We start from the raw sequence: 26,704 nt of genomic DNA on the forward strand, positions 1-26,704 counted from the left end.
TCTACTGCATCTTTATGTAATACATCACAAGCCACTTTAAACTATGCCACTTTGTTTACATACTCATCTCATATGTATATACTGTACTCGATACCATCTACTGCATCTTGCCTATGCCGCTGTGTACCATCACTCATTCATAGCTTTATGTACATATTCTTTATCCCTTTACACTTGTGTGTATAAGGTAGTAGTTTTGGAATTGTTAGTTAGATTACTCGTTGGTTATTACTGCATTGTCGGAACTAGAAGCACAAGCATTTCGCTACACTCGCATTAACATCTGCTAACCATGTGTATGTGACAAATAAATTTGATTTGATTTTCCATTACAGTTCTAAATTGATCATTTGTTTTCCCCCTCAATCTACACACAATACACCGTAATGACAAAGCAAAAACTGAACTTCAATTTTTTTTTTCAAATAAATAGTGCAAGGCAAAAAGGTGGCTCCTTAAACAAATCAAAATATTTCATATTTGAGATTCTTAACACTTGATAATTCTTTAAAAAATCAGAATAACTTCACAGATCTTCATTGTAATTGGTATAAAACACTGTTTCACATGCTTGTTCAATGAACCATAAACAATTAATGAACATGCATCTGTGGAACGGTTATTAAGACACTAACAGCTTACAGACGGTAGACAACTAAGGTCACAGTTATGAAAACTTAAGACACTAAAGAGGCCTTTCTACTAACTCTGCAAAAACACCAAAAGAAAGATGCCCAGGGTCCCTGCTCATCTGCGTGAACGTGCCTTAGAAATGCTGCAAGGAGGCATGAGGACTGCAGATGTGGCCAGGGCAATAAATTGCAATGTCCGTACTGTGAGACGCCAAAGACAGCGCTACAGGGAGACAGGACGGACAGCTGATCATCCTCGCATTGGCAGACCACGTATAACACCTGCACAGGATCAGTACATCCTAGCATCACACCTGCGGGACAGGTACAGGATGGCAACAACTGCCCGAGTTACACCAGAAACGCACAATCCCTCCATCAGTGCTCAGATTGTCCACAATAGGCCGAGAGAGGCAGGACTGAGGGCTTGTAGGCCTGTTGTAAGGCAGGTCCTCACCAGACATCACCGGCAACAACGTCACCTATGGGCACAAACCCACCGTCGCTGGACCAGACAGGACTGGCAAAAAGTGCTCTTCACTGACGAGTCGCGGTTTTGTCTCACCTGGGGTGATGGTCAGATTTGCGTTTATCGTTGAAGGAATGAGCGTTACACTGAGGCCTGCACTCTGGAGCGGGATCGATTTGGATGTGGAGGGTCCGCCATGGTCTGGGGCGTTGTGTCACAGCATCATCGGACTGAGCTTGTTGTCATTGCAGGCAATCTCAAAGCTGTGCATTACAGGGAAGACATCCTCCCTCCCTCATGTGGTACCCTTCCTGCGGGCTCATCCTGACATGACCCTCCAGCATGACAATGCCACCAGCCATACTGCTCGTTCTGTGCGTGATTTCCTGCAAGACAGGAATGTCAAGTGTTCTGCCATAGCCAATGAAGAGCCCGGATCTCAATCCCATTGAGCACGTCTGGGAACTGTTGGATCGGAGGATGAGGGCTAGGGCCATTCCCCCCAGAAATGTCCGGGCACTTACAGGTGCCTTGGTGGCAGAGTGGTGTAACATCTCACAGCAAGAACTGGCAAATGTGGTGCAGTCCATGAGGAGATGCACTGCAGTACTTAATGCAGCTGGTGGCCACACCAGATACTGTTACCCCCCCCCCCCCCTCCTCTTTGTTCAGGGACACATTCCATTTCTGTTAGTCACATCTATGGAACTTGTTGAATCTTATGTTCATACAAATACAGTTGTCAGTGAGAGGATGTTTCTTTTTTTGCTGAGTTTATATAGTGTACCACGGGGGTTCTTACACATTACACATTCTGTGTTTTCCTGGGACCCAAATTTAGGAAAATATGCAACTATATATACACATATTGGTACATTTCATTGTCCTTATGCCTAAAACAAATGCAATATAGACAAAAACAAATTAAATTAAATATCCATATAAATATATATTAATGTTTATTTCCCCCCATTAAAACACTTACATATCTGTCTAGGTTTGAATTGTTGCTGTTAAAATACAATAAATAATTGTAATTCTTAACTGGAATAAACATATTGATCACACAGATGAATAATAGAATACACAGGCTTTTTGATAGGGTTGCACTAAGTAACAGTACAGATAAGACATGATCAGGCCTACTGTACATCTTTCTGTATAAATTATTGTTGAAAGAAAGTCTAGGTTGGAACTGTTGCTGTTAAAATACAATAAATTATTTTCATTCTGAATTGGAATAGACTGATTGATCACATCACACAGATATAGACCAGAAAACACCCACAGTAATTTTCTCGTCTATATCTGTGTGATGTGAGGTTCTTATTTTTCAGAGTAAATAACCCACGGACACTAGAGATGCTTTAACCACGTTTAATTCTTCCCAAAAGTTCTGTACAGCTGTAATCAGACAACCCAACATTTGTCCCATCCAGATATTTATATTCCACTTAAGACAGTCCTTCTCTCCAATCCTTCTTGTGGTTTAACAGGAAAAGAGTAACAAAATCACAAACCCTTATTACTCCCTTCAGGTGACCTGTCCTCACCTCCAGGCCCCAACCTCTCCATCTAATCCACAGATGTCCATCTGTCTTTCCTGTATCAACATGGTGCTCTGCTCCTGTCCCCCAACACATTCCACAGCTATCTGTCCTTCTACAGGGAACCCTTAACTTTCTCCTTTGATTCTATAATTTATTTATCTATTAATTTAATCTCAATGTTCAAAATGTCAAATCCAACAATGTGATCAATCAGTTTATTCCAGTTCAGAATGAAAATTATTGATTGTATTTTAACAGCAATAGTTCCAAACTAGACTTTCTTTCTACAGTAAGATGTACAGTAGGCCTGATCATTTTTTTTATCTGTACGGTCTATTCTGGACTGTTTTTGACCCTGCAACACTGAGGTCATGCTCAGCCTTAAATGTTTCTGTACTTATTTATTTTATAAGTATGTCAGAGTTAAGAACCCTGACTCACATATGTATGTGGTGCCAAACTGAACCAGAACATCTACTGCCTTCTCAGTCATGCGACCGCTTCCTGTTGTAGATGAAAAACCCAGAACTGTGTGAGTGTGTTTGCCTCAAAAAGCATCTTTATTCCAGTTAAGAATAACAATTATTGTATTTTAACAGCAACAGTTCCAACCTAAATTAGTTTAACAAGAATTTCTACAGTGAGATGGAAAAATTATCAGGCCTACTGTACATCTTCATCTGTACTGTTACTTAAGGTTGCACTATCAGTAGCTTGCTTGGGAAAATGTTTGCCATTATCTGTGAACAGTTGAGAGAATGACACAAATATTCATTTTCACAAAGTCTGCTGTCTCAGTTTGTATGATGGCAATTTGCATATACTCCAGAACGTTATGAAGATTGAAGATGAAGACTCTGTGGAATGCAGAGGTCTTGAAAAAGAAGGGTCAACACTGAAAATATTGACTCTTTGTATCAACTTCATGTAATTGTCAATAAAAGCCTTTGACACTTATGAAACGATTGAAATTATACTTCAGTATTCCATAGTAACATCTGACAAAAATATCTAAAGTCACTGAGGCAGCACTTGAAAATTAATATTTGTGTCATCCTCCAAACTTTTGGCCACGACTGTACAAGGTCAGAGGATTATTTGAAAGAGAAACTCACATCTACCACTATGAGAGTTAGTTAGTACTCCCTTATTTCTGTTTATCACCACCTGTTATAAAATGACAATGACTTGCTAGCTGACCTTTCCACTGCTGAGGCGCTGTTTCCTGAAGCATTCTGCCCCGTTTTTTTTTTTAGTACAGTGGGGCAATAAAGTATTTAGTCAGCCACCAATTGTGCAAGTTCTCCCACTTAAAAAGATGAGAGGCCTGTAATTTTCATCATAGGTACACTTCAACTATGACAGACAAAATCAGAATTTGCAAATAAATTAATAAAAAATCCTACAATGTGATTTTCTGGATTTTTCTTCTCATCATTTTGTCTGTCATAGTTGAAGTGTACCTATGATGAAAATTACAGGCCTCTCATCTTTTTAAGTGGGAGAACTTGCACAATTGGTGACTGACTAAATACTTTTTTGCCCCACTGTATCTGAAAGGACTGGATAGGTGTAGGCGATATGGCTAGAATTCCACCTAATGTAAACCTGTATCAGAGAAATCCGAGCTTGTGCTTAACCCTAGGGGTGAGGGGTTTCTAAATAAAGCCTTTTCGATCTCAAGCTATGGATAACAAACTAAATGTGCATCAATTTTTCGAAAAATAAAAAATGTTCAACCATGTTCTGCAGTGGACCAGGAAACACAGGATAAGTTTGGCTTTAAGATCTGATCCGAGCTAATTTTTATAACATCTGGTTATGGTTAGTATTGGTGAGCGGAGGCAGGATCTGATGGCCAAAGAGGCTCTTTTGAGGCCAAAGACCCCCGGCCGGTTGGAGATTACCACCACGATTTCTGCTGAGCTGGACGTTCTCTTGGCCTGCTCCATCAGTGCCTGCAGGTTGGTGCCTGACACACACACACACACTTAAGGCAGTGCACACTGGTATACAGATTAAAAACTTAACTGCAATTAGCTATGGGGCACTAGTATCCACTTAACTGCAATTCTACACGTAGGCTCTACTTAGACAACTTTCACAGTAACGACCATCTGTTGAAATTTGGGTGAACTATCCCTTTAACAATGGACTACAGCAGGGGTCCCTAACAGGTCAATCGCGAGCCACCAGTAGCTCGCAGCCCACCTAGGAGTAGCTCGCCAAACAATTCTTAAAGTAGATGCAATTTTCACGTTCCACCGCAAACAACTCAGGCACCGCAAGCTCACAGTTACTATCTAATGAACGCAACATTGACATTATCCCACCGCTGGTTTGCCACTATTGGCTTAAAAAGCCAAACACAGCATATGCAAATGATTTGCATCGGTCTGTGTGGATTCGTGTGTTTGTTTATCGCTCCATGTGCTCCAAGTTTATGTGATAACTGTCTTGTGGGTTGACAGAAATACTTTCCCCAAAACCTTCTCAATTAACTGCAAAGTAGGCTTACCTGGCAGAAGTATATCATGAGTAAATATATAATTTGTACTTTATTTGCAAACTGTCATGACATGAACAGCACAGACCGTCGCTAAACTGGCACATTCCTCACTTTCTAAATGTGTAATAAAAAGAGGCCAGATGCGCAATTTAAAAAGGGGAAATAGGTTGTATTTTTTTTATTTAAGCATCGACATGGACTCAGAATATCGAACTGCGTTGTTCTCCATGAACAATTGTAATTTTAAGAGTGATTAATAAAGTGAGAAAATAATTTGGGAAAATATAAGAAAAAATTGGGGGTGGGGGGGATCTGGGATTTTATAGGGCCCCCCTTAGAGTTGTTTATTAACCATTATTTTACCAGGTATATTGACGGAAAACATTGCATTACTTTCTCTTGTACACCAAGGACCCAGGGAAGAGTTACAGGTGGGAGGAGGAGAGAAAGTGCCCATTTAAACCACCCCTCTCAAAAAAGTAGCTTAGGACAGATTTGAAAGTAGCTGTCATGCTCTAAAAAGGTTGGAAACCCTTTGGTAAGCAAGCCAGTGTAGATTTGGCCTTGTGTTTTTGGTTATTGTTCTGCTGAAAGGTGATTTTATCTTTCAGTGTCTGGTGGAAAGCCACCAGGTTTTCCTCTACGATTTTGCCTGTGCTTAGATCCATTCCATTTCTTTTTATCCTGAAAAACTCCCCAGTCCTTAACAATTACAAGCATACCCATAACATGGGTACCAATATGCTTCAAAATATGGGAGAGTGGTACTCCGTGTGTTGAATTGATTGTCCAAACATAGCACTTTGTATTCAGGAGAAAAAGTTGTATTTCTTTGCAACATTTTTTGCAGTACTTTAGTGCCTTTGGAATATTTTTATTCTGTACATGCTTCCTTATTTGCACTTTGTCAATTAGGTTAGTATTGTGGAGTAACTACAATGTTGATCCATCCTCAGTTCTCCCATCACAGCCATTAAATTCTAACCGTTTTTAAGTCACCATTGGCCTCTTGCTGAAATCCGTGAGCAGTTTTCTTCCTCTCCGTCAAAGGACGCCGCTATCTTTATAGTGAATTGGCGTATTGATACACAATCCAAAGTGAAATTAATAACTTCACCATGCTCAAAGGGATATTCAATATCTGCTTTTTTTTCCATCTACCAATAGATACCATTCTTTGCGAGGAAAACCTCACTGGTCTGTGTGGTTAAATCGGTGTTTGAAATTCACTGCTCGACTGAGGGACCTTACAGATAATTGTATGTACAGTGCATTTCGGGAGAGTATTCAGAGACCTTAACTTTTTCCAAATTGTTTCATTACAGCCTTGTTCTTTAATGGATGAAATAATTTCTTCCCCCTCAATCTACACACAATACCTCAATGACAAAGCAAAAAACAGGTTTAGAAATTTCAGCAAAATTACTACAAACACACTGAAATTCCATATCTACACATACCTGTCTCTATAAAAAAGGTCCAACATTTGACAGTGCATGTCAGAACACAAACCAAGCCATAATTCTGTCAAAATAATTTCATGATCCACTAAATCAAATGCTGCACTGAAATCTAAAAATAGTACACCTACAAACCTGCCATTATCCATAGCATTGAGCCACTGGTCAGTCATGTCAACCAATGCAGTGGTAGTGGAATGGTTTTTGCGATAAGCATGCTGATTGGCTGTAATCAGATCATTCTTTTCCATATACTGCCACATTTGTCTACTGTCATGTATTGTCATGTTGTGTCTTTCTGTCCTTTCCTTTCACCCTGTCTCCCTCTGCTGGTCGTATTAGGTTACCTTTTCTCCCCCGCTTTCCCCCAGCTGTTCCTTGTCTCCTCCTGACTACCTCGTCACCCCTTTTCCCACCTGTTCCCTTTTTCCCTCTGATTAGTCCCCTATATCTCTCTCTGTTTTTGTTCCTGTCCTTGTCGGATTCTTGTTGGTTGTGTTTCATGCCTGAACCAGACTATCGTCATGTTTGCTGTAACCTTGTCCTGTCGGAACCTGCCGGTCCATCTGAGCCTACGTTTTGTTTGGTTATTAAAGAAGCTCTGTTTAAGTTAGTTCGCTTTTGGGTCCTCATTCACTCACCGTAACATCTACTCACAATACCCTTCAATATCTTACTGAGTGTAGGGAGTAGACTAATTGGTCGACTATTGGCAGGAGTAATGGGTTCTTTGCAGTCTTTCGGAATAGGACACAGTTTCGCATGCTTCCATACATTTGCAAAACAACCCCTTTTCCAGTGACCAATTAAATATGTATCTCAGTGGAACTGCAATCTGGGGAGCAGCACAGCGAAGCAAAAAATTGTCCATAAGACCATAACCTGTAGATTTACCATCAGGTAATGACTTCAATAGGTTTAACACCTCCTCCACTGACACCATTTGTAGACTAAAAGAGCAGATCTTATTGCTCATAATATGATCATCAATCCATTGGACAATAGCTTGTTTGGAAGAATTTATGTCTACATTGTTGCATAGTAATTTAATTTTCAGTGTAAAAAAAATCTGCAAAATGATTGGCAATATCAACTGGTTTTGTTATTATTCTCCCGTCAACCTCCACACTAGATGGGCATGATGAGATAGATGTACCAAGTAAGCCCTTAACTGTGTTCCATACCTTTTTAGAATCATTTTTACAATCAGTAAAAGCATTGTTGTAAAATAACTTTTTTTTCCTTCGATTCAATTTAACTGCATAATTACGTAATGTTCTATAATTCTGTTCATCAATTTCTAATTTTGACTTGGCTGCTAAGACTTTTGCCATATTTCTTTGAGAAAAAGCTTCACCCAGTTCATCATCAATCCATGGAGATGGACGGGCACCAACTGTTCTCTTTCTTATAGGGGCATGATAGTCCATTACCTCAGTGAGCAAATCAATAAAACATTATGTAACGTGATTTAAATCATCCTCTAGATAAATCAGCTCCCAGGGTACAGCAGCTAAATCATTTAGACATAACTCATGATTAAATGTTTTAAAATTTATTTTGACCACAATCCTAGGGGGTTTCTTTGGAACCTTGGTGTTCATGGTTATGGTCACAATATTATGGTCTGTCCAGCCCACTGGCATTGATCTGGCTTTTAAGCATTGCAATGGTATATTAGAGAAAATCAGATCAATGCATGTGTCTGAACGATGACCCAACTTAATTGAAGATCTAGTAGTACCATTAACCATTTGTTTCAAACCACAGTTCTTAGCATATCTCATCAATTTTGTTCTATTCAAATTATTGTGATCCTTTCAATTTATATTAAAATCCCCCAAGATAAAAACATCTCTGTTGGTATCTGTGGCCTGGTCAAACAGATGAATGGCAAAGTACAGAGAGATCCTTGATGAAAACCGACTCCAGAGCGCTGAGCACCTCAGACTGGGGTGAAGGTTCACCTTCCAACAGGACAACAACCTTAAGCACACAGCCAAGACAACGCAGGAGTGGCTTCGGGACACGTCTCTAAATGTCCTTGGGTGGCCCAGCCAAAGCCCAGACTTGAACCCGATTGAACATCTCTGGAGAAACCTGAAAATAGCTGTGCAGCAATGCTCCCCATCCAATCTGACTTAGCTTGTGAGGATCTGCAGAGAAAAATGTCCCCAAATACAGAGCTTGTAATGTCATACCCAAGAAGACTCGAGGCTGTAATTGCTGAACTGAGTAAAGGGTCTGAATAGTTATGTAAATGTGATTTCAGTATTTTCTTAGTAGCAAGCATATCTAAAAACTAGTTTTTGCTTTGTCATTATGGGGTAGTGTGTGTAGATTGAGGGGGAAAACGATTTAATCCATATTAGAATAAGGCTGTAACGTAACAAAATGTGGAAAAAGTCAAGGGGCCTTAATACTTTGAATGCGCTGTATGTGGTTTATTGAGAAGTTGCTCATTTAAAAAAAACATGTTAAACACTATTGCTTATTCAGGCTTGCCATTAGAAAAGGAGTTGATCACTTGACTCAAAACATTTCAGCTTTTCATTTTTTATTAATTTGAGATAGATAAATCCATCTGAAATTACACTGACATGAGGTATTATTGTGTGTAGCCAATGACAAAATATAAATTGAATCCATTTTAAATTCAGGCGGTAACAACAAAATGTAGAAAATGTCAAGGAGCGTGAATACTTTCTGAAGGCACTACTTGAGCATAGCTATAGCCATCAGTCTTGTGTTTTTATGTTCATCACTCACAGCGAAGTTTATCAAGATCACAAGCAGGGTTGCCATTAGACTACTTTGTGAAAATATATTGGACACGGGTTGCGAGTTTTTGGGCTACTTCTAAACTGTCCCGCGGTCACCATGGTATTTCCTGGGGCTAGAAATGCTTGCTTAACCTGCCAACCCTGGTGCCAACATCAGTATATAGCCAATTCTGCTACAGGGATTTGTTGAGAGCATGCGCACGCATTGCTTGAACATGACGTTTGCTTGCAATAAGAAAATTGTATACATATCTGTTGACCCTTGTCAGGGTTTTAAATTTCAGATACAGTGACAAACACATCATACACAACACTCTAACCTGTGCCTGAGATGAGGACGCCCACCCTGGCCCTCTTGCGGGGGGCGTTGCCGCTGCTATCCCCTTGTGACGCTCCGTTCTGCATGGGCCCCAGGTTTACTACACAGGGATCAGGTTCCTGATCACCACCGGCTCGGCCCCTTCCCACAAACAAAACTCAGTAAAATGACAAAGATGAATACCACTAAGCGCTGAGAGAGTCTTATCTGTGTGTGCATGCGTGCGCGTTTGAACCCATCAATTAAAAATGTACATTTAAATGTGAACATCTGAAGAGCATTTCATCATTAACCAGATTAGAATCAGTTTCCTTATCGGTCTGTGAGTATACAGAATCCATAATTCCTGTAGCATTGTTATAAGTGTTTCACTACCCATGCTTTAGCTGGTCTCTCACCAGGCTGCTTGTGGACCAACGAGCCCACGATCCACGCATCCTCATTGGCTTGGAGCTGCCTGAGAACCCTCTGGGCGTCCGGAAAGGCCACCACCATTACAGCCCCAAGGCCACAGTTGAAGGTGCGCCCCATCTCCTCCTCGCACAAGCTCCCCTCCACCTGGAGCCACGAGAACACAGGGGGGATGATCCAACGAGATGCGTCTGGGTGGGACATACAGTGCAGCTCACACACACATTTAATATGAAGTAAATACCAACAACAGTTTAGGGCTGACCCCAATTAGTCGACTGGTAGATTGTTTGGTCGTTAGGCTGTTGGACGACCAAGATAATTTAAGTCGAGCAGTAACACGCATATTTTTTCGCCCATCTCAGTGAACTAATCGATTGCGGAGGCCTAGACTAAAAGCCCATTTATGCTTGATCTGATGTGGTCAGAGGCTCCATATGGAGGATGTGACGCAATTGCGGAGCCTCAAGAGGCATGCAGAGGCCAAGTCGAGCTCTGTACCGCATCACCATGCGTCTCACATTTTTTTAAAGAGAGAAAAATGGCATGCTCTGATCCAATGGAAACATCACAATAGGTCTACCTAATTACTTATTAGTGCTGGACTAATAAGTCCTGGACTAACGATACTCTTTTTTTTTTTTTTTACTTTATTGTTGTTGTTGAATTTGAACCCTTTTTCTCCCCAATTTCGTGGTATCCAATTGTTTGTAGCTACTATCTTGTCTCATCGCTACAACTCCCATACGGGCTCGGGAGAGACAAAGGTTGAAAGTCATGCGTCCTCTGATACACAACCCAACCAAGCCGCACTGCTTCTTAACACAGCCAACCCTGAAGCCAGCTGCACCAATGTGTCGGAGGAAACACCGTGCACCTGGCAACCTTGGTTAGCGTGCACTGTGCCCGGCCCGCCACAGTCGCTGGTGGCACAGCTGGCGCTGCAGTACAGCACCCTTAGCCACTGCACCACCCGGGAGGCCCCGCCGGTTCGATACTAATTTTGGCCGCTGGTACGGTTTATAGAGGCGCAGGAGCTCCACAAAACGTTTTAATATTCTATTAGAGGAACAGCAGCTCAAGCAGTTGTCTAGTTTGAGAAACAGACGCCTCACAAGTCCTCAACTGGCAGCTTCATGAAACAGTACCCACAAAACACTCGTCTCAGCATCAACAGTGAAGAGGCGACTCCGGGATGCTGGCCTTCTAGGCAGAGTTCCTCTGTCCATTGTCTATGTTCTTTTGTCCATCTTAATCTTTTCTATTCATTGGCCAGTCTGAGATATGGCTTTTTCTTTGTAACTGCCTAGAAGGCCCACATCCCGGAGTCACCTCTTCACTGTTCATGTTGAGACTGGTGTTTTGTGGGTACTGTTTAATGAAGCTGCTAGTTGAGGACTTGTGAGGTGTCTGTTTCTGGGGCCTCTCACTCTTTCCATTCTGGTTAGAGACAATTTGCTCTGTTCTGTGAAGGGAGTAGTACACAGCACAACTTCAGTTTCTTGGCAATTTCTCGCATGGAATAGCCTTAATTTCTCAGAACAAGAAAAGACTGACGAGTTTCAGAAGAAAGTGCTTTGCTTCTGGCCATTTTGAGCCTGTAATCAAACCCACAAATACTGATGCTCCAGCTACTCAACTAGTCTAAACTACTCTAACTAGGCCAGTTTTATTGCTTCTTTAAATCAGAATAGTTTTGTTTACAGCTGTGCTAACATAATTGCAAACCGTTTTTCAAATGATCAATTAGCCTTTTAAAATGATAAACTTGGATTAATTAACACAATGTGCCATTGGAACACAGGAGTGATGGTTGCTGCTAATGGGCCTCTGTATGCCCATGTAGATATTCAGAAAAAAAAATCTGCCGTTTCCAGCTACAACAGTAAATTTACAACAAGAACAATGTCTACACTGTATTTCTGATCAATTTGATGTTATTTTAATGGACAAACCAGGACATTTCAAAGTGACCCCAAACTTTTGAACGGTAGCGTTTGTGAGTGTACATACAGTTGAAGTCGGAAGTTTACATACACCTTAGCCAAATACATTTAAACTCAGTGTTCACAATTCCTGACATTTAACACTAGTAAAAATTCCGTCTTAGGATCACCACTTTATTTTAAGAATGTGAAATGTCAGAACAATAGAAGAGAATGATTTATGTCGGCTTTTATTTCTTCCATCACATTCCCAGGGGGTCAGAAGTTTACATACACTCAATTAGTATTTGGTAGCATTGCCTTTAAATTGTTTAACTTGGGTCAAACGTTTAGAGTAGCCTCCCACAATAAGTTGGGTGAATTTTGGCCCATTCCTCCTGACAGAGCTGGTGTAACTGCTAACTCCTTTCTCGCACACGCTTTTTCAGTACTGCCCACAAATTGTCTTTAGATATGAGGTCAGGGCTTTGTGATGGCCACTCCAATACCTTGACTCTGTAGTCCTTAAGCCATTTTGCCACAACTTCGGAAGTATGCTTGGGGTCATTGTCCATTTGGAAGACCCATTTGCGACCAAGCTTTAACTTCCTGACTGATGTCTTGAGATGTTGCTTCAATATATCCACAAAATGTTCCTACCTCATGATGCCATCTATTTTGCAAAGTACATCCGTTCCTCCTGTAGCAAAGCACCCCCACAACATGATGCTGCCACCCCTGTTCTTCACGGTTGGGATGGTGTTCTTCGGCTTGCAAGCCTCCCCATTTTTTCTCCAAACATAACAATAGTCATTATGGCCAAACAGTTCTATTTTTGTTTCATCAGACCAGAGGACATTTCTCCAAAAAGTACAATCTTGGTCCCCATGTGCAGTTGCAAACCGTAGTCTGGCTTTTTTAATGGCGGTTTGGGAGCAGTGGCTTCTTCCTTGCTGAGCGGCCTTTCAAGTTATGTCGATATGGGACTCGTTTTACTGCGGATATAGATATTTCTGTACCCGTTTCATCCAGCATTTCACAAGGTCATTTGCTGTTGTTCTGGGATTGATTTGCACTTTTCGCACGAAAGTATGTTCATCTCTAGGAGACAGAACACGTCTCCTTCCTGAGCGGTATGAAGGCTGCGTGGTCCCATGGTGTTTATAGTTGCGTACTATCGTTTGTACAGATGAACGTGGTACCTTCAGGAATTTGGAAATTGCTCCCAAGGATTAACCATTTTTTCTTCTGAGGTCTTGGCTGATTTCTTTTGATTTTCCCATGATGTCAAGCAAAGAAAGACTGAGCTTGAACGTAGGCCTTGAAATACATCCACAGGTACACTTCAAATTGACTCAAATGATGTCAATTAGCCTATCTAAAGCCATGGACATAATTTTCTGGAATTTTCCAAGCTGTTTAAAGGCACAGTCAACTTAGTGTATGTAAACGTTTGACCCACTGGAATTGTGATAGTGAAATAATCTGTCTTTAAACAAATGTTGGAAAAATGACTTGTCATGCACAAAGTAGATGTCCTAACCGACTTGCCAAAACTATAGTTTGTTAACAAGACATTTGTGGAGTGGTTGAAAAACAAATTTAATGACTCCAACCTATGTGTATGTAAGCTTTCGACTTCAACTATATATATTTTTTCTCCTGTCACACCCACCCCCCCCCCCCCGACCTATCGTGTGTCACCAAGATATGGTTATTATATCGAAATTTTCACATAAAAGCATTTCCACCACCATTTCTCACGTAATACATTTTACCGACACAAGAGTATCCTACCACAGAATTTAGTTTGCCGACATTTGGAAAGTTCACTGACAAATGTGCCATTTCCATCAGGCCCGTTGTGACATTTTTTATCCAACATGTACTTTACTCGCATTAAATGTTGGATTGAAACCTGGTTGAAGTTATTTAATTAGTTGATAGGTCTGTTGTTCAGTATCAGTTTCGACTAACAGTAGTTCTGTTCCAAACGGGAATATCGAAAGGGAACCATACCAAAGAAAACAGAGGCAAACGGAGTGAAACGTGGAGGGACCTACCTGAACTTGTCCATTGGAAATGCTTTGCAACGGTGTTACTAATGAATACACGCCAGTTGAGTAGAGATTGACAGAAGCGTACCTACCTGGGATTGCAACACCTTTCTTATAGGAGCCAGGGTAGCCAGGGCTGGCCATGACCACAGTAACTGCAGATCTGTCCTGGTGCCACACAGGGGCGATGGATGCCAACTTTCCCTGCAGAGTGCTCTGGAGCACCTCGTACAGGTCACTCTTCAGCAAGGGCATCAGCACCTGGAACAGGGTCACATTCAGTAGGAAGAAAATATTTTGATTCAGAGTGAAACAGGGATGTAATACTGGAATTTCCGTTTTCCCACTGCAAAATGTTTAGGTACAGTTTGCCCAATTGAACATGATTCAGGCAAGATCAGAGTTGTCCTAATAGGCACAGATTAAGGACCAGTTCATCCTCCATTATTCTTAAATTTAACCATTAGTGGAGTGCAAGTGCAGAACTTGACTTATCATCAGAGAGCTGATAACATAGAGCAGTGGCATATACCAATAACACATGCTCACAAACACAGTTGACCAACCTGACTCTCTGGATCGCCGAAGCGACAGTTGAACTCCAGGACCTTTGGCCCCTGCTTGGTCAACATCAGCCCAGCGTACAGCACACCTGAGAGAGGATAACACATAAATGAGCGAGTGAGACAAATAAAAGAGAGAAAGGACAAGATTTCACACCCCTTTAATTTTCACTCAATAACCAGTGCTGCCTGCAGTTCATTACTCACCCACATTGGGGGCACCCTCCTCCTTCATAACATCCACAGTCTTCTGCAGGACAGTCTCTCTGATCTGCTGCAAAAGCTCCTGAGACACCTGGACACAAATGGACGTTTGATTGACAGACAGAGGACAAACAATAGCAAGTTGTGTAGGAATCTCTCTCTGTGCACATTCTGAGCAATGTGAGACAATGGTCGGTGGTTGTCAAGTGTGTGTGTACCTGAGGGGTGGGGCAGTAGGCCCCCATGCTGCCAGTGTTGGGGCCCAGGTCCCCATCCTGCAGGCTTTTGTGGTCCTGGGCCGGGGGCATGGGGGACACAGTGTAGCCATCACTGAAACACAGACACTACACAGGGAAGGAGAGAGAGAGACAGAGCGAGTAAGTAGTTAGTAAATGGCAATAATGGAACCGCATATTGAATTGTTGTCAGGGTACATTTTGGCTGACATTTTGCACAAGCAAATGGCAGTGAGCAAAATAACCATAACATGATGATCCAATATATTCTTTGCCCAGAACTGTGCTATTTTGCGTGACAAAAATGCTGCCCACTGTGCATGTACACGTTGGTATTTCACAAGAAAAGAGGTACGGACACTCAGACACTTCTTCTACGTCCAGCAGTTCCTCCACCACCACAGTCTCCCCGGCAGAGACTAACATTTTGTCCTGCAACACACACACCACACACACCACACACACACCACACACACCTTATCTTTGAAATGGATTTGTCGAGTTGCGCCGAATACAACAGGTGTAGAAATGCTTGCTTACCAGCCCTTCCCAACGATGCAGAGTTTAAAAATACTATTTTATTTTTTATAAAACGCAAAACAAATAAAATAAAGTACACAAGAATGGAGCTTTTTAAAAAAGAGTACCAGATCAACGTGCAGAGGTACAAGGTATTTGCGGTAGATATGTACATAAAGGCAGGGTAAAGTGACTAGGCATCATCAGGATAGGTAAGAGTAAAATAAATTTTTAAAACTGCGCGCGTTTGTGTTGTGTCGGTATGTGCACATATATAGTCTGAGATATATATATATATATATATACATACATATACACACACACAGTCTAGTGAGTGTGCGTAAGTGACACCTCATCTCCCCCAAAATAACAAAATTCAAGGCCGAGCTACAGTCTTATGAAAACTGCTGAACTGAGGTAAACCCACAGATACCATTTTGGTGACAATCAAAAGAGGATAGACTGTGTTATTCTGTCAGTACATGAACACAGAAGAGGATAAATAAGCCAACCAGAAAGGGGAAAGACTAACAAACTACTTTTGTAATTCAACTTTAGGTATTTTTTTACGTAAATAATCAATAAAATTGAAGACGGGATGATCTGTGTTCAATACAGGAAGAAAACAAACTGAAGCATGCTTTCTGGCCACGCGCCTCTATCTAACAGTACACTTCAAGTGACCCTCGTTCAAGATGACCGTACTTCATCATTACACAAAGGAATAATCTCAACCAATTTCTAAAGTGATAAAGTGATAAGTGATAAGTGGAAGTGATAAGAACTGCAAGAAGGTCCCTTAGAAATCTGGATTCCCAATGAAGTCTCATTGAAAAGAGTGACCTAAAAAAATTAAAATCTGAATGGTTTGTCCTCGGGGTTTCGCCTGCGAAATAAGTTCTGTCATACTCACAGACATGATTCAAACAGTTTTAGAAACTTCAGAATGTTTCCTATCCAAATCTACTAATATATGCATATCTTATCTTCTCGGGATGAGTAGCAGGCAGTTGAATTTGGGCATGCATTTCATCCGGACGTGAAAATACTGCCCCCTGTCACCAAGAAGTTAACAGCGCGATTTGCCAAGGCAGGATACTCTGAGTGCATCCCAATCCAGAAATCAGGCAGTGATTTCTGATTTAAATTCAATTTTCACTGAACTGCTTGTTGCTATTTCAATGAGGCTCTTGTTCAGATATTGGTAAGTGGACTGGAGGTAGGGCATGAAAGGGATAACGAATCCAGTTGTTTTTGTCATCCGTTTCAGGAAAGTACCTACGTAATTGTGCACCCAACTCACTCGGGTGCTTCGCTATGTCATGTTTGACATTGTCCGTAAGCTTGAGTTCATTTGCACACACAAATCATACAATGATGGAAAGACCTGTGTGTGTGGTCCTTGTTAATGCAGACAGAGAAGTGCTCCAACTTTTTAATCATAGCCTCCATTTTGTCCCGCACATTGAATATAAACTCAGCAAAAAAAAGAAAAAAACTTTTTCAGGACCCTGTCTTTCAATGATAATTCGTAAAAATCCAAATAGCTTCACAGATCTTCATTGTAAAGGGTTTAAACAGTATTTCCCATGCTTGAACCATAAACCATTAATGAACATGCACCTGTGGAATGGTCGCTAAGACTAACAGTTTACAGCCGGTAGGCAATTAAGTGATTGCCTATCCAATATCCTGTGTCTGTGGGGTCAGATTGCACTTCCTAATGCTTCCAGTAGATGTCAACAGGCATTAGAAGTTGTTTTAGGCTTCTATTGTGAAAGAGGAGAGAATAAGAGCACTCAGAGTAAGTGGCTCAGCTGAAAGCCATGAGTTGTTTATTGCGCGTGACCATGAGCGCGAGCTCCGTTCCCTTTCTAATGAGAACAGTATTGTCCGGTTGAAACATTGTTGAATATTTTTTTTTTTTAAACACCCTAAAGATTGATTATATACATCGTTTGACATGTTTCTACGAACTTTAAATGGAACATTTTTGACTTTTCGTCTGGACTTTGTGCCCACTCTTTGGATTACTGGACTAAACGCGCAAACAAAAAGGAGGCATTTGGACATAAAGATTAACTTTATCAAACAAAACAAACATTTGTCTAACATGGAGACCTGGGAGTGCCATCCAGTGAAGATCAAAGGTTAGTAATTCATTTTAATGCTATTTCTGACTTGTGACACCTCTGCTTCTTTGGAAAATGGCTGTATGGTTTTCTGTGGCTAGGCGCTGACCTAGCATGGTGTGCTTTCACCGTAAAGCCTTTTTCAAATCGGACACTGTGGTTTATCTTTAAAAATGGTGTATAATACTTGTATGTTTTAGGAATTTTAATTATGAGATTTCTGTTGTTTGAATTTGGAGCCCTGCAATTTCACTGGCTGTTGGCGAGGTGGGACGCTAGCATCCCGAACGATCCCAGAGAGGTTAACCTGTGGCAAGTTATTTGTTCATTCGAAAATTGTGAATAAGGTTTTAAATGTAAGATGGTTAAATAAAGAGCCAAATGATTGATTATTATTTGTGCACTGTTTCTTATAAGAATTCTTTGTCACTTCCCATGAGCCGGGTTATGACAAAAACATACTAATTGTCATGTCAAACAACCCCCATCCCCTACGTCAGTGGTTTCCAACCAGGGGAATTTGCACCCCCAGGAGTACTTGGCCAATCCACGGGGTATACCTGAGAAGACTCATGAGATAATAGGACTACTAGTAAAATGCACACGAGGGGGAACTTGCGGGGTACTCTAGGCAGAGCAAATTTTTTACGAAAATGGAAGGTCGACCGATTTCAAGTTTTCATAACAATCGGAAATCGGTATTTTTGGGCGCCGATTTCCGTTTCTTTTTCAATTTTTATTTTATTTTTTTAATTATACCTTTTATTTAACTAGACAAGTCAGTTAACTTGTAGTGACGCCCAGCCCGTGAACGGGACCGTTATCATCATCTGACACTAATTAGCATAACGCAACGGACATAAATCTTCCTAGAAAATATTCCTATTCATGAAAATCACAAGTGAAATATATTGGAACACAGCTTAGCCTTTTGTTAATCACCCTGTCATCTCAGATTTTCAAAATATGCTTTACAGCCAACGCTAGACAAGCATTTGTGTAAGTTTATCATAGCCTAGCATAGCATTATGCCTTGCTAGCAGCAGGCAAACTTGTCACGGAAATCAGAAAAGCAATCAAATTAAATAGTTTACCTTTGATGAACTTCAGATGTTTTCACTCACGAGACTCCCAGGTAGACAGCCAAAGTTCATTTTTTTCCCAAAATATTATTTTTGTAGGCGAAATAGCTCCGTTGTTCTTCACGTTTGGCTGAGAAATCGCCCGGAAATTGCGGTCACCACAACAGCGAAAAATATTCAAAATTAGCTCCATAATATCGACAAACATGGCAAACGTTGTTTAGAATCCATCCTCAAGGTGTTTTTCTAATATCTATTCGATAATATATCCGTCTGGACAATTCCTTTTTTTCTAGGACCGATTGGAGTAATGGCTACCTCTGCACTTTACGCGAGAATCTCTCTCGGAGCCACCATGTGACCACTTACGCAATGTGCCCCCATACGGCTATTCTTCAACAGAAATGCGTAAAACTAGGTCACAATGCTGTAGACACCTTGTGGAATACGTAGAAAGTGTAAGCTCGTTGATGGCACATTCACATCTCAATAGGGACTCATTGGAACGCAGCGCTTTCAAAACCTGGGGCACTTCCGGATTGGATTTTTCTCAGGCTTTCGCCTGCAACATCAGTTCTGTTATACTCTTATAGTTCTGTTATACTGTTATACTGTTATACTACAGACAATATCTTTACAGTTTTGGAAACGTTAGTGTTTTCTATGCAAAGCTGTCAATTATATGCATATTCAAGCATATTTTCCTGACAAAATATCCCGTTGAAAACGGGAACGTTTTTTTTTCAAAAATGAAAATACTGCCCCCTAACACCAAGAAGTTAATAACACATTCTTATTTTCAATAACTGCCTAGGAACTGTGGGTTAACTGCCTTGTTCAGGGGCAGAATGACAGATTTCACCTTGTCAGCTCAGGGGTTCCAATCTTGCAACCGCACAGTTAACTAGTCCAACGCTCTAACCATAGCACTCCACAAGTAATCTGCCTGCAGTAGAAGCCAATGTAAATTGCTAGCTAGCATTAAACTTATCTTATAAAAAACAATCAATCATAATCACTAGTTATAAATACTAATCCAGTTTAACAGGCAATATTAACCAGGTGAAATTGTGTCATTTCTCTTGCGTTCATTGCACGCAGAGTCAGGCTATATGCAAGTTTGGGCTGACTGGCTCATTGCGAACTAATTTGCCAGAATTGTACATAATTATGACATAGATTGAAGGTTGTGCAATGTAATAAGAATATTTAGACTTAGGGATGCCACCCGTTAGATAAAATACCGAACGGTTCCGTATTTCACTGAAATAATAAACGTTTTGTTTTCGAAATGATAGTTTCCGGATTCGATCATATTAATGACCAAAGGCTCATATTTCTGTGTATTATTATGTTATAATTAAGTCTGATTTGATAGAGCAGTCTGACTAAGCAGCAGCAGGCCCGTAATCATTCATTCAAACAGCACTTTCGTGCGTTTTGCCAGCAGCTCTTCGCAAGCACAGCGCTGTTTATGACTTCAAGCCTATCAGCCTAATGGCTGGTGTAACCAATGTGAAATGGCTAGCTAGTTAGCTGGGTGTGCGCTAATACTGTTTCAAACGTCACTCGCTTTTAGATTTGGAGTAGTTATTCCCTTTGCGCTGCAAGGGCCGCGGCTTTTGTGGAGCGATGGGTAACGATGCTTCAAGTGTGGCTGTTGTCGATGTGTTCCTGGTTCAAGCCCAGGGAGGGGCAAGGAGGGGGACGGAAGCTATACTGTTACACTGGCAATACTATAGTGCCTATAAGGACATCCAATAGTTACAGGTATATGAAATACAAATGGTATAGAGAGAAATAGTCCTATAAATACTATATTAACTACAACCTAAAACCTCTTACCTTGGAATATTGAAGTCTCATGTTAAAAAGGAACCACCAACTTTCATATGTTCTCATGTTCTGAGCAAGGAACTTAAACGTTAGCTTTTTTACATGGCACATATTATTTTCTTCTCCAACAATTTGTTTTTGCATTATTTAAACCAAATTGAACATGTTTCATTATTTATTTGAGGCTAAATTGATTTTATTGATGTTTTAAAATAAGTGTTCATTCAGTATTGTTGTAATTGTCATTATTACATATAAAAAATTAAATTGGCCGATTAATCGGTATTGGCTCTTTTGGTCCTCCAATAATCGGTATCGGCGTTGAAAAATCATACTCGGTCGACCTCTAATCTGTACGCACAGTGAGGCAAAGACTTTGAGGATGGCCTGGTGTCTAGAAGGGCAGCAAAGAAGCCACTTCTCTCCAGGAAAAACATCAGGAACAGACTGATATTCTGCAAAAGATACAGGGACTGCTGAGGACCGGGGTAAAGTCATTTGTCTGATGAATCCCCTTTCCGATTGTTTGGGGCATCCGGGAAAAATCTTGTCCAGAGAAGACAAGGTGATCGCTACCATCAGTCTTGTGTCATGCCAACAGTAAAGCATCCTGAGACCATTCATGTGTGGGGTTGCTTCTCAGCCAAGGGAGTGGCCCACTCACAATTTTGCCTAAGAACACAGCCATGAATAAAGAATGGTACCAACATTCTCACAGAGCAACTTCTCCCAACCATCCAGGAACAGTTTGGTGACGAACAATGCCTTTTCCAGAATGATGGAGCACCTTGCCATAAGGCAAAAGTGATAACTAAGTGGCTCAGGGAACAAAACATCAATATTTTGGGTCCATGGCCAGGAAACTCCCCAGACCTTAATCACATTGAGAACTTGTGGTCCATCCTCAAGAGGCAGGTGGACAAACTCCAAGCATTGATTATGCAAGAATGGGCTAACAGAAGTTAATTGACAGCATGCCAGGGTGGATTGCAGAGGTCTTGAAAAAGAATGGTCAACACAGCAAATATTGAAATGCTTGTAATTATACTTCAGTATTCCATAGCAACATCTGACAAACATTTCTAAAGACATTTGTGTCATTCTCAAAACTTTTGGCCATGACTGTATGTTGCAGTTTGGGCCGCCTGGCTCGTTGCGAACTGTGTGAAGACCATTTCTTCCTAATAAAGACCATCATTAATTTTCCAGAATTTTACATAATTATGACATAACATTGAAGGTTGTGCAATGTAACAGCAATATTTAGACTTAGGGTTGCCACCTGCTCGATAAAATACGGAACGGTTCTGTATTTCACTGAAAGAATAAGCGTTTTGTTTTCGAAATGATAGTTTCCCGGATTTGACCATATTAATGACCCAAGGTTCGTATTTCTGTGTGTTTATTATATTATAATTACGTCTATGATCTGATAGAGCAGTCTGACTGAGCGGTGGTAGGCGGCAGCATGCTCGTAAGCATTCATTCAAACAGCACTTTCCTTCGTTCGCCAGCAGCTCTTAGCAATGCTTTAAGCACCGCGCTGTTTATGACTTCAAGCCTATCAACTCCCAAGATTAGCCTGGCAATACTAAAGTGCCTATAAGAACATCCAATAGTCAAAGGTATATTAAATACAAATGATATAAGAGAGAAATAATAGAAACGTCAAAATTCCTATAATAACTACAGCCTAAAACTTCTTAACTGTTAATATTGAAGACACATGTTAAAAGGAACCACCAGCTTTCATATGTTCTGAGCAAGGCTCTTAAATGTTAGCTTTTTTACATGGCACATATTGCACTTTTGCTTTCTTCTCCAACACTGTGTTTTTGCATTATTTAAACCAAATTGAATGTTTTATTATTTATTTGAGACTAAATTGATTTTATGTATTATATTAAGTAAAAAAAAAAATTAAAAAGTGTTAATTCAGTATTGTTGCAATTGTCATTATTACACACACATATACATATACATATACAGTGCCTTGCGAAAGTATTCGGCCCCCTTGAACTTTGCGACCTTTTGCCACATTTCCGGCTTCAAACATAAACTGTATTTTTTTGTGAAGAATCAACAACAAGTGGGACACAATCATGAAGTGGAACGACATTTATTGGATATTTCAAACTTTTTTAACAAATCAAAAATTGAAAAATTGGGCGTGCAAAATTATTCAGCCCCTTTACTTTCAGTGCAGCAAACTCTCTCCAGAAGTTCAGTGAGGATCTCTGAATGATCCAATGTTGACCTAAATGACTAATGATGATAAATACAATCCACCTGTGTGTAATCAAGTCTCCGTATAAATGCACCTGCACTGTGATAGTCTCAGAGGTCCGTCAAAAGCGCAGAGAGCATCATGAAGAACAAGGAACACAACAGGCAGGTCCGAGATACTGTTGTGAAGAAGTTTAAAGCCGGATTTGGATACAAAAATATTTCCCAAGCTTTAAACATCCCAAGGAGCACTGTGCAAGCAATAATATTGAAATGGAAGGAGTATCAGACCACTGCAAATCTACCAAGACCTGGCCGTCCCTCTAAACTTTCAGCTCATACAAGGAGAAGACTGATCAGAGATGCAGCCAAGAGGCCCATGATCACTCTGGAGGAACTGCAGAGATCTACAGCTGAGGTGGGAGACTCTGTCCATAGGACAACAATCAGTCATATATTGCACAAATATGGCCTTTATGGAAGAGTGGCAAGAAGAAAGCCATTTCTTAAAGATTTCCATAAAAAGTGTCGTTTAAAGTTTGCCACAAGCCACCTGGGAGACACACCAAACGTGGAAGAAGGAGCTCTGGTCAGATGAAACCAAAATTGAACTTTTTGGCAACAATGCAAAACGTTATATTTGGCGTAAAAGCCACACAGCTGAACACACCATCCCCACTGTCAAACATGGTGATGGCAGCATCATGGTTTGGGCCTGCTTTTCTTCAGCAGGGACAGGGAAGATGGTTAAAATTGATGGGACGATGGATGGAGCCAAATACAGGACCATTCTGGAAGAAAACCTGATGGAGTCTGCAAAAGACCTGAGACTGGGACAGAGATTTGTCTTCCAACAAGACAATGATCCAAAACATAAAGCAAAATCTACAATGGAATGGTTCAAAAATAAACATATCCAGGTGTTAGAATGGCCAAGTCAAAGTCCAGACCTGAATCCAATCGAGAATCCGTGGAAAGAACTGAAAACTGCTGTTCACAAATGCTCTCCATCCAACCTCACTGAGCTCGAGCTGTTTTGCAAGGAGGAATTGGAAAAAATTTCAGTCTCTCGATGTGCAAAACTGATAGAGACATACCCCAAGCGACTTACAGCTGTAATCGCAGCAAAAGGTGTCGCTACAAAGTATTAACTTAAGGGGGCTGAATAATTTTGCACGCCCAATTTTTCAGTTTTTGATTTGTTAAAAAAGTTTGAAATATCCAATAAATGTCGTTCCACTTCATGATTGTGTCCCACTTGTTGTTGATTCTTCACAAAAAAATACAGTTTTATATCTTTATGTTTGAAGCCTGAAATGTGGCAAAAGGTCGCAAAGTTCAAGGGGGCCGAATACTTTCGCAAGGCACTGTATATATATACATAAAAAAATAAAGGCATCATTTTTTTTTGGGTCCTCCAATAAATCGGTATAGGCGTTGAAAAATCCTAAATCGGTCAACCTCTAATGCAAACCTTTCTACTCCACCTACTGTGAGTGCCCACAGATACAGCATACCCTCTCGGAATCATAGCCTTAACTATTAGGGTGGGAAATGCTAAACTGACATTGGGTCACTTTGAAACTATACCTTCATTATGTCCAGCACAGCCTGGCAGGCTTCCTCCTGGTCCTTGGCCACAATGACACCCTTCCCTGCAGCCAGGCCACTGGCCTTCACCACCAGAGCAGGAAAACTGGCCCCGGGGTCAGGGGTTAATTATATTTCAGTTCAGGAGATGGGTAGAAATTCAATGACACAGTGTTAAGATGACACACAGCGAGCAGACTCAAACTGGGACAGACTACCTGGACTAGTCCAATTAGAAATACTTTTCCGTTGCAAATAATTTTCCTATGGTGTGCTCTAATGAACATGACCTCTCTCCCTCCAACACTCCCCCCTAGCACTGCCCAGTACTAACGTGCGGATGTAGCTGCAGGCCTCCTGGGGGTCAGTGAAGGAGCACCAGTGGGCTGTGGGGAGGCCGTGGCGGTCCATAAAGGCCTTGGAGAAACTCTTACTTGCCTCCTACTGGGCAGCCTTCCACGAAGGGCCGAAACACTGGACCCCCGCCGCTTGCAGGTCATCTACCATGCCTGGGGGGGTGCAGATGAGATTAGAACGAGGGAGAAAGGGACCAGAGAATGGGAGAAAAGGAAAATAATTATATGTATTGTGCATTGTATTGTATTGTGCATATAGTGCATTGATAATAATTATACATTTAAAGGCAATTAATAACAAATTCTTATTTAAGATGACTGGAAACTTGGCAATTCCTTTGTACCTGTACTGTTTCAGAAGGCTGAATATGAAATGGGGAAGATAAGGATGTGTGCCACTCACCTGCTGCCGGAGGCACCTCGGGCCCTACCACCACCAGCCCCACGCTATGCTCCTTACAGAACTGAGCCAGGATGGTGTGGTTACTCACAGACACCTCTATGCAGAAGGGGGGGGGGGGGGACACAAATTTCAGATGCAACGGAGTGGCTAATAGTTTTACTAGATCATACGATTCCTGGTCATGTCAGGTGATCATAAAAGACCCCAGACAGATCATGATATGCAAAACCGTTATGCGTGTCCCTCTCACCAGAGTTGGAGATCTTTCCACTGTTGTCGGTGCCAGCATTCCCTGGTGCAACCAGGACCCCCTGGATGTGTGGGGACTGTGCCAGCTTCAATGCCAGGGTGTTTTTCCACCCACCACTGCCAATCACCAGCACCCGCTCTGCCATGGCAACTGAATGACAGGTAGATGGAAGAACCAATCACAAAACATGCACACGTGATCAAATCACATCATCGAACCAGGATGGTGCTCATTAAGACATCATGGAACTTTGATATAAAAATAAATTCTGTATTACAGACATACTTCTCTGTCATGTAGAATAAAGAAACTTGTCAGCTCTATTCAATACATTTCTATCTGCAACCTTCAGAACATTGCACCCTTCTGAATTCAACCCAGGGGCACTAACAGCAACAGTAAATCAAACAGCTTCTCAAATCACTTTTAATTTATAATCCATAAAGGAAGCTATTTAATTGCATGTGAAAATTGACCTACGGTGCAGGACCTTACCCAAGGCCTCATCACCAGGCTGCTGTGAAGGATTGGTGACCTTTTGCTGGGGCCTAGCACTTAAATCACCCATTCATATGTCACATTGGTAGGGACACGGCCACCCATAAAAATCTGTCTCCAATTAGTTGTCATTGTGCAAGAGCCGATTCTGTGTAGGGACCCATTAAAAACTGCAATTTGTATTATTATGTTTTAATGTGGGTGACACATCATGTATCAGCGTGCTAATGACAGTAGAAACAAGTTGGGGGGGGGGGGGGGGGGGGGGGCTAACATGTACAACCCCTTGAATACTTTATGTGTTTCATTTGCCTGAAAGACATTGTAGCTCTTGTATTTTTATCTAGGTATTTTAGTTGCCAACTTCCCAGTTAATTCCAAGGTGTAGTTAGCATCGCGATGGTAAAACTGACTCAGTGACCACACGCGCAACACTGCAAGTTCTCATGAAATAAAAACTTAGTTGAAGTCTTAAAAGCCAAACTCACATGTATGTTGTGTCGTGGCAAGTTCGTATTTTTGATAACCGCGCCCACATCCAGATGTATTTTCCTTGCCCACAGCTGGGAGGAGACTACCCTGTGTGGGCACTCAGGCAGTAAGAACTCAGAGTATTGCAGCGTTAAAGTGCAAGTTGAAACTACCAAACTTGTACATTTTCGACTTTATAACTGGTTGTCGTTCAGCCCAGCCA

The 26,704-nt window shown here is 41.2% G+C and overlaps 1 pseudogene; it reads right to left on the reverse strand.

The window, feature by feature from the left end:
• Nucleotides 1–4,450: 4,450 nt before the first annotated feature.
• Nucleotides 4,451–25,657, reverse strand: LOC110496788 (annotated as a pseudogene).
• Between the last annotated feature and the right edge of the window lie 1,047 nt (nucleotides 25,658–26,704).

This window comes from Oncorhynchus mykiss, chromosome 18 (genome assembly GCF_013265735.2).
Source record: "Oncorhynchus mykiss isolate Arlee chromosome 18, USDA_OmykA_1.1, whole genome shotgun sequence".
NCBI lineage: Eukaryota > Metazoa > Chordata > Actinopteri > Salmoniformes > Salmonidae > Oncorhynchus > Oncorhynchus mykiss.